This window comes from Leuciscus leuciscus (genome assembly GCF_965113295.1).
Source record: "Leuciscus leuciscus genome assembly, chromosome: 4".
Classification (NCBI taxonomy): domain Eukaryota; kingdom Metazoa; phylum Chordata; class Actinopteri; order Cypriniformes; family Leuciscidae; genus Leuciscus; species Leuciscus leuciscus.
This window is the reverse complement of record NC_138728.1, coordinates 13,536,998-13,546,167: the sequence shown is the minus strand read 5'-3', so window position 1 is coordinate 13,546,167 and position 9,170 is coordinate 13,536,998.

Sequence of the window (9,170 nt, the reverse complement as noted above, 5' to 3'; positions counted from 1 at the left end):
AAAAAAAAAAAAAAAAAAACTTGTGAGTAATGCATCCCATTCTAAAATCCCATTGGAAATAAAGCAACAATAATCCATTTTACCCGCCTTGTAAAAAAGGCATTTATACATTTCACATGTGTATCTGTCAATCACAGGCAGTGATGATAATTGATGCACTATTTATGCTCCATTTAGTAAATCAAGGTGGCACAATTTACCGCTGTTACCTCGCACCCCACTTTCCCCTACACTTTTTTTTCAGGAACATTTAACATTCACAAATATTTCTTTAATTATCACTCTTTCTCCATATTTCCTGTTAACGCTTTGAATGGTTGAATGAATTACAGTGTGCGACTGTGGCAGTCCTTGCATAAATGTGAGCTAAGATAGGGCATGTTTAGGAACAAACATTATTAGAACCTGGCCTCAGATTGCAGACATCTTCAAATCTTGTGAACCCAATGACTGTTGCATTGCCTGAAAATTCAGTTGCTTGAAGTAGACAGTTCAGCACAGTACATTTAAAAGTAAAGGAAATTCAGAAAATAATGAGGATCACTATAACTACAAAAGCCTGACGGCTCTTTTAATGCTAATGCTAACATCTGTGATTCCAGTAGGTTTTAGTCTAGCCTGTGGCGTTTAATGAACAGAGGGCCTGAACTTAGTTACCAAAGAAGAATGTCTGCAAACACAAAGCCAGGAAATGAAACCCCACCCTGGAAAAGGAAAAGGAATAAATGGATAGAGTCAAAGCGTCTGTCCAGGTCAATAAACTGAAAATCAGGTCAACACTGGTCAGGAGAACCTGTTAGATTTGGGATGACATGGAACTAGGGAGTCTTGCATGTATGAATAAAAAAAAAAAAACTTAGTTTGACCAATCTTTCTGTTCTTTTTGGTGCTTCCAACATTATTTAGAGAACTGCTAATATTGTTGACTCTTGTATGATACATATCTAGGGTTTGTCCTCATTATTTAAGTCGCTTAAGATAAAACGTCTGCTAAATGACTAAATGTTTCAATCAGATCAATGTTTTGATTGAAGTAACAAGTAAAACATCACAAGTGTGCATTTATACTTTAATCGCTGGATAAAACTCGACTGTAAATTGTATTCATCACTTTATGTTTATTAAAGTAATCTAATCACTTGAAGAGCAAAAGAAAACTGTAACATTATATAAAATGGCTCACCACACATAATCTGCTCACTTAATTTATATAAAAGTATGACTTTACAAATTTGTTGTGTGTCCCTTCAGATTAAAGGGACCCTGATCAAGTGGCCACTATACAATCTAAAGCTGAGTGACTCTGCTATTACTGCAGCCGAAGTGAGGTGGCGCTTGAGTCAGTGGAGAGGAAAAGGAGAGAGAGAGACAGAACAGAGGGAGGAGAGAGAGAAAGGGGGAGGTGGCAACTGAGCATGAGAGTAAGAGTTGAAGACAGGACCATGGGAGCCAGACGGACCTCTATACACCCACACCCACACTTGTACATATGGACACATGTATGTATTTGAATTTACAGCCCCCTGATCTCTCTCACCATCACTTTTTCTCTTTTTCCCTCTATTTTATTTAACCCTCATTGAGACAAACACTTTGGACACAACGTGTCTGCGAACCTGCAAATGGAAAGTCTCTCATTTAAACACATACTGGCTCCACCGCGGTTCACATGCGGTTTCACATAGAATATATACAAATGCATGCAACTATATGCATTTAAATGAAGAAGTCTTCTCTGTCCTGGAAAGCTCCATGCAGGAGTATGTGGTCAAGCCACACCTCCTCTCTTCTGCACAGTGTCTATGTGTGTATGATACAGGATTGGTTCATCTCAGGTTATTTATAATTTGTAACTGATTCTTGCAGAAAAAATACATTAAAAGACCTTTTGGTTTTAGATTGATCATTATTAGCTATGTTAAACTGGAAATATGTAATTGTATACCTAAAGTTCTATTATCCACTGCACAGATGGAGCAAATTGATTCACTGAGTGACGTAAACAAGGTTAAAGGAACACTCCACCGTTTTTTGAAATAGGGCTTATTCACCTTCTTTCCTACATTTAGATAGGTGGGCAAATGCATTTTTGTCTCAGTGCATGCATTGTTTTAGTTTGACAGGGTTGGCGCTAGCTTAGCTTAGCATAATGAATGGAATCCTTTGTTGCCAGCTAGCATGTCCTGAGTAAAAGTGATATATATAAAAAAAAAAACCCCACCTAATTACTTCTTGTGGCCTGCGTATTCACAACGAGTACAAATAGCGATGCAGATTAACACTAGGCGATTTCCTATGCAGATTTTGACTTGGGACTATATTAGGGGGAAGCACAGGCGAAGCACTGCTACTTGGGCACAGAGATATCACGCCCAAGTAGCAGTGCTTCGCCTGTGCTTCCCCCTAATATAGTCCTTAATATATAAGTCAATATCTGCCTAGGAAATCGCCTAGTGTTAATCTGCATCGCTATTTGTACTTGTTGTGAATACGCAGGCCACAAGAAGTAATTAGGTAGGGTTTTTTTATTTTTTATATCACTTTTATTCAGGACATGCTAGCTGGCAACAAAGGATTCCATTCATTATGCTAAGCTAAGCTCACGCCGACCCTGTCAAACTAAAACAATGCATGCACTGAGACAAAAATGCATTTGCCCACCTATCTAAATGTGGGAAAGAAGGTGAATAAGCCCTATTTCAAAAAACGGTGGAGTGTTCCTTTAAGAGCCATTAACAGTGGTAATATAGGGTCATTTGACTGCCAGTCTTAAAGCTGAAAGGTCAAAGGTCAGTTTGCTTTTTTTTACACCCTGCCTGGTTTTATCAATAAATGTTCCCTGTGAGGTCGGATTACAAGCCCCCTGAGCATTCAGGTGTCCTCTTTAGGATCTTTATGAGAATTCCACGTTCCTACACTATATTTCCAAAGCTTTTTTTCTAAAAGGATGCCATTGTGAAGAAGAAAAATAAAGAAAACCAAGAAAAGGTACTTTTCGATATAAAACTGATCAGGACAGGGTTTTGTCTCACCATATTTGTCTTGTTTTCTTTGTCTCTATCCCTTTTTTGTTGTTGTTGATATTCTCCCCTGCTGTCACCTTTCAATCATACAGAGACCTTTTAACATGCAACACATGGTGCTCGCTAGGTAAGAATCACTATTGCAGTAACTTTTTTACTATTCAAACTAATTCTTAATCTTAAGTATTAAACTTTGAAACATGATGTGTCCTGGACCATGAATCATAAATCATATTGTACAGCTTGTTGGGGAAAGGTGTATTCTTACTTTTTAAGTGATCGACTTACAGTTTTTCCTTGACAGACAGTCAAATTTTGACTTGGGCCAGTAAACAATGACCTAGCAAATACCCAAAACATCCTAGCAACAGCTAATGTGCTAACAAGCACAGTTAGCAGCTAGCAACATTTTGGTTATAAAAGAAAGAGTTATAAAATAGTCTTGTGCAATTCCTGTTTTCCCATCCCTCTCTCTCCCTTTATTTGTTGTTGTTGCCCTGACTGGGCACAAAATATGTTGTAGAACAATATGTTTCCTCTTTGAGCAGACATTACCTAAGCACTCCAAAGCTGATGCTTGTCCTCCCATTTTCTGTAATTTCTTCCTTTTAATGCTGTCTTGTGTACGTCAATGGGAATTAGGACGGTGGCTTCATTAGCTGAGGGCGAAATGCTTGTGAAAACGCTCAGATGGTTTACCGTTTTCCACTAGGAAGTTGATGCGTTCATGACGCAGCTTTTTCTAGGCCTGTAGACGTTCAGTAATGTGATCTCCAGCTGTGGCAGACCAGTTTGTAAACTTCACTGTGCTGTTTGCTTGCGAGGAGGTTTACCGCACTGCACATCTAGTGATTCATATCACTCCTCACAACTTTCAGCTTTTAAAACTGTAACGTTATAAAGACGAAGCCAAGAAATCAGAGACTTCGTAAACACGGACTCATCAGCGACGATCACTTTTTAATGGTGCATCCAAAAGTGTATCAGAAGTCATAAGTGTCTGTTTGGGCATGTATGAGGCCTTCAGAAGAAAGCAGGATGTGTTCTAGGAGATAATAATTGTTTTAATGTGTTTCCTGCATCTCACTGAGGCAGCCTGGAGGGATCTTCAATAATTGTGTGTGTGTGTGTGTGTGTGAATAAGTCATGTTATTCACACAGGCTTTGATATACCATCTGGCATTTAAAGGTGATTTTAGCAGACTCATCATTTTTCATTTAGCTTTCAGACCTTTCAGCATGATCCATCTTGAATGTTTGACTCTCCTGTTTTCAAGTGCCACCCCCCTTTTGTTTGTTCAATAATTCAATAATAGAGACTTTGGGGTTGGTAAGATTTTTTTAATGTTTTTGAAAGAAATCTCTTATGCTCTTTTTAAAATATTATTACAATTTAATTAATTTAATATATTTAAAAATGAAATGTATTCCTGTGATGTCTAAGCTGAATTTTCAGCATTATTACTTCAGTCTTCAGTGTCACATGATCTTTCAGAAATCATTCTAAAATGCTGATTTGGTACTCAAGAAACATTTCTTATTATCAGTGTTGAAAGCAGTTGTGCTGCTTAATATTTTTGTGGAAACCATGCATTTTTATCAGGATCTTGGAGCTGAATCAACAGCTTTCATTTGAACCATTAGAAATGTCTTTACTATCACTTTTGAGCAATTTAAAGGGGTGGTTTATGATTTCACTTTTCTAACTTTAGTTAGTGTGTAATGTTGCTGTTTGAGCATAAACAACATCTGCAAAGCAACAATGCTCAAAATTCAAAGCAAAGGGAGATATTTTATTTTAAAGAAATAGCTTTTTAAGGACTACAACAAACGGCTGGTAGGGACTACACGAAATTCCTCCCGGGTTAGTGACATCACTAATCCTAAAATTTACTAAAAACCCCGCCCCCAGGAACACGATTTATAGATTATCAAGACAGAATATGCTAATCAATGACTAGAAGATAACTACACATAAGCTACATAAATTCTTCAACAAACCATTCAGAAATGTCCTGTTGCATTCTACATGTTGTCACTTCTTCTTGAGTCTCTCCATCGATGTCTGACTCCAGTTTGAACATAAAAGGCTAAAAGTTTTTGAAATTTTCAGTGCATGTCTGTGTGAGGTAAAAGGACTCAAGCTCTTGAAGCTCCGCCCCCTGTGCCGGGAGCAGCAGCTCATTTGCATTTAAAGGGACAGACACAAAAACGGTGCGTTTTATTTGCCAATTTTAACATGCTATATAAAATATTTGTGGGGTATTTTGAGCTAACACTTCACATACACACTCTGTGGACATCAAGTACTTATTTTACATCTTGTGAAAAGGGGCATTATACCACCCCTTTAATGCATCTGTGCTGAATCAAAGTATTAATTATTTAATTTCTTTAAAAAAATCAAACATAAACCCAAATGTTTGAATAGTATTTATATGTAGAAAACCAAGGCCTGCTATTGCAGTTGCATTGCTGTGCTGCTTAAATGCTGCATATGCATGTGGTGTTATGTGGATGTGTGGAGATGAACCCAATTGCAGACAGTAGTCACAGCAACACAGTTTATTGTACAAATGATCAAAGTATTAATTATTTAATTTCTTTAAAAAAATCAAACATAAACCCAAATGTTTGAATAGTATTTATATGTAGAAAACCAAGGCCTGCTATTGCAGTTGCATTGCTGTGCTGCTTAAATGCTGCATATGCATGCGGTGTTATGTGGATGTGTGGAGATGAACCCAATTGCAGACAGTAGTCACAGCAACACAGTTTATTGTACAAATGACAGGAAAAACAAAGCCCACGAGGGGGCAAAACAAGACAGGATTGACAAACAAGACTAGACTAAGACTGACAGAAAACTGAACAATAAACTAACAGCTAAGACAGGATCAAAATACTTCACAAGACTTCTCAACAGGTTACTCACAAATGAATCTTCACATAAAGATTGGCAATGAACCGGCACAGGACAGCAAACACAAGGGGATTAAATAGGGAGAAACTAATGAGGGAAACAGGTGACGGCGATGATACAATAATGATAACAAGATGAGATAACAAGGGGGCGGGGTTACATGACGAGACAACGCAGGCACACAGCCAAACAAATGGCCATGTGCTTACACACAAAACATGGGCCTGTCATGATCCTGCCTCAAGACCAGGGAAAAATCAGAGACAAGGCAGAATCATGACATGCGGTTCAAAATAGACCTTATGCTTGAGCTCCTCCATTGCGGACAGGAAGCCACATCTGTTTACCGTTATAGGATCATATAAACATGTGATCTAATGAAGCTGATCAGTTCATGGATCAAGTGTCTGTATTAAAACATGTTGAGCTGAACCTTTCTTTGTGCTGCTTTGAAAACTCTAACACATGTTTGAATACTAAACACATGTTAATGTAATCCCTATTTTGGCTGCAGCCTTAATAAGAAATTGTATTAATCAATATTTTTGTGTTAAAAAAAACACTCTTACAACAAGATAAATTTATACGCAATCACATAAAATATTAAGACTTTTCAAACAAGACTCAATTTTGATTACAATATGATTTTTCTTTTTGCAGCACAGAACAGTTGCTCAGATGGAGAAATGAACAGAAGCAGATGTGTTGTGTGTCGATATGAGATCAGCCTCAGGAAACAGAGCCAAACGGAGATGAGATGAGATGAGATGCAGAAGCGCGCTTAGGTAAGCAGGCACTCTGTCATGCCAGACACGCCGCTGGATTCGTAGTGGGTAAACAGGACAGAGTTCACACACTGATCAGTTGAGGTGCGAGTTACACAAAATGAATGAGCTGGAACACACACATGCAAGAACACGGTCTCACATATGCAGATTGAAACTGATTCATGGTGATGTAGGACAGAAACAGCAAATCTATGATCCATCAGTCAGCAACTTTGAGTTTGCAGCTCAAAGTGTCAAGAATACATACACACACACAAAAAAAATTGGGGTACAAACAATTTTCACATATTTTGCTAGTAAATTTCACACATAATTAGAAACAGTAACACATTTAATTTATCATGACATTTTGAAGTAGACAGGGTGAAAGGGTAAAAGGGTACTCACATTGGATTTTGCGAATGCCAAAAAAGTGATTCGTTTTGCAGAAATGTTACTCAGACATAATTTATAGACCTTATTCAGAGCAGCACCATGACAGATATGAAAGCGAGGCTGTAAAGGATGAATTACTGTGTTTTCAATGTAAAAAAGCTGTATAAAGCTCCTAGATCACTTATTATTTTCCTCAGCTCATGTTTTCTGGAGTTTTTTGTCTACTCAAATTTTTTTTAAAGATATTTCTGCAGTGTTTAGTCTTCAGAACAATCCAAAAACACATTAAATAACAGTACAACCACTGAAGAGGTGTTTGTCTATCCCTCACTGCCTCGCTATCATTGGCTGTGTCCGAAATCGCATACTCTTGAGTAGGTTCTTATTTTAAGTAAGTAATTACTTCATGACCGTTAAAAAAAGCATGTTCTATATAGTATGAGTGTGGGTAGTATTAATGTAATCTGGACGTACTACATTCGCCATGTTGTCATTATCATGTATCAGTTACGTCGCTTCACTGCCATTCATAAATCCTCTCCCGAGGCCTCATGGGATAGTAAAGTCTCCACCGTACACTGTAAAAAAAAAAAAATTTGACAAAATGTAAAAGTTTAAGGCAACCAGCAGCAGAAAATGTTTGAGTTTTCTCAACTTACGTGTTTTGAGTTATCTCAACTTTTCTCAACTTTTTTCATGTTAAATAGTTGAATAAACTTTAAAAACTGAATTTGTCATACAAAACGTAAGTTGGATTTTTTACAGTGTATGCACACTTCAGAATCTCAGCGGAAGTATCTGGGTACTTTTTGCCTACTCTTTTATGAGTGCTGTAAATTCGGACATACTTCTTTTGTCACATACTGTTTTTTGCCTACTACTGTATATAGTAGGGAAGTATGCGATTTTGGATGCTGCCTCTCTCGTTAAAAATCAAAGATGGCGCTGCTGTAAGTAAGGTCTATTAGCAATTCACTAACACCGTGTCTACACCGAACGTGAGCGACACGACAAAATAAAATACAACCCATTATAATCAGTGATGCTGTCTACACTGGATGCGGCGCGACACAACACAACTAATTCCTGACAGTAAATTGATGCCCGTTTTTTTTCTGACGTACTTCAAACATTCTCTCTACTTCTGATACGAAAAACAAATTGATTTGCAATTTTCGCTTTGTCGCATCTAGTGTAGACATCCTCAAGCTGTTGCGACACGACGTGACAACTGTCACATCCGGAGTAGGCACGGTGTAAGGCTGCTTTTGATAATTTTTTGGTTTAGGGATTCAAACCGACCCCTAGAACACCACTCACAACACTCTTAAATTGTTGTGGCGAGTTTTGCATGGTGAAAACCACTTAAAAATGTGAAAATCTAGTTTTATTACAGTTAGGATTCATCTCTGCTTCTCAGGCTCTCATTCGCTCTTTTTTGTCACACTCAGTGTGAGTATGGATAACTCATTCTCTCCAAAACTCTTTAGTGGCAGCAGAAAGCAAGCCACAGGCACTTGATCTCAGTTATGAAAATGTGAAGCATTTAGCCCAGAATATATGCAAACTGTAGTGCAAACACACGTACGTCCAAGAGAAACAGACTGGGCTGCTTTTATATTCACTGGAGGATGATGGGAAATCAGCCCCACTGAGCATGTGAAAGGATTCACAGTGACATCAGGATTTCATTCATCCCAGATAGACTTTGTTCACCAAAGGCAGATTTGTGGGTGACAGCAATGTAGGAGTGTGCGACATTAACAAAAAATTATATCCCGCTGTTTTCTTGGAATTTGTTGATAACGATAATTAAACAATATTTTGTTTTGTGTTGTTATCTTGACTGGTTTAGGCCTGTCAATGACAGCTGACTCCCAGAGCCTTTCATATTCTGACAGAAATGAACTTTTTCATAACCATTTCATACTTAAAATGATTTTCAGAGGCATCTTTTTTTTCTTTTTTCATTATATGGGCAATTTTTTCATATTTTATGTACAAATTCTTACATTTAATCAATAAATTCATTTAAAATAATAGTAAATGATAGGCTATTAA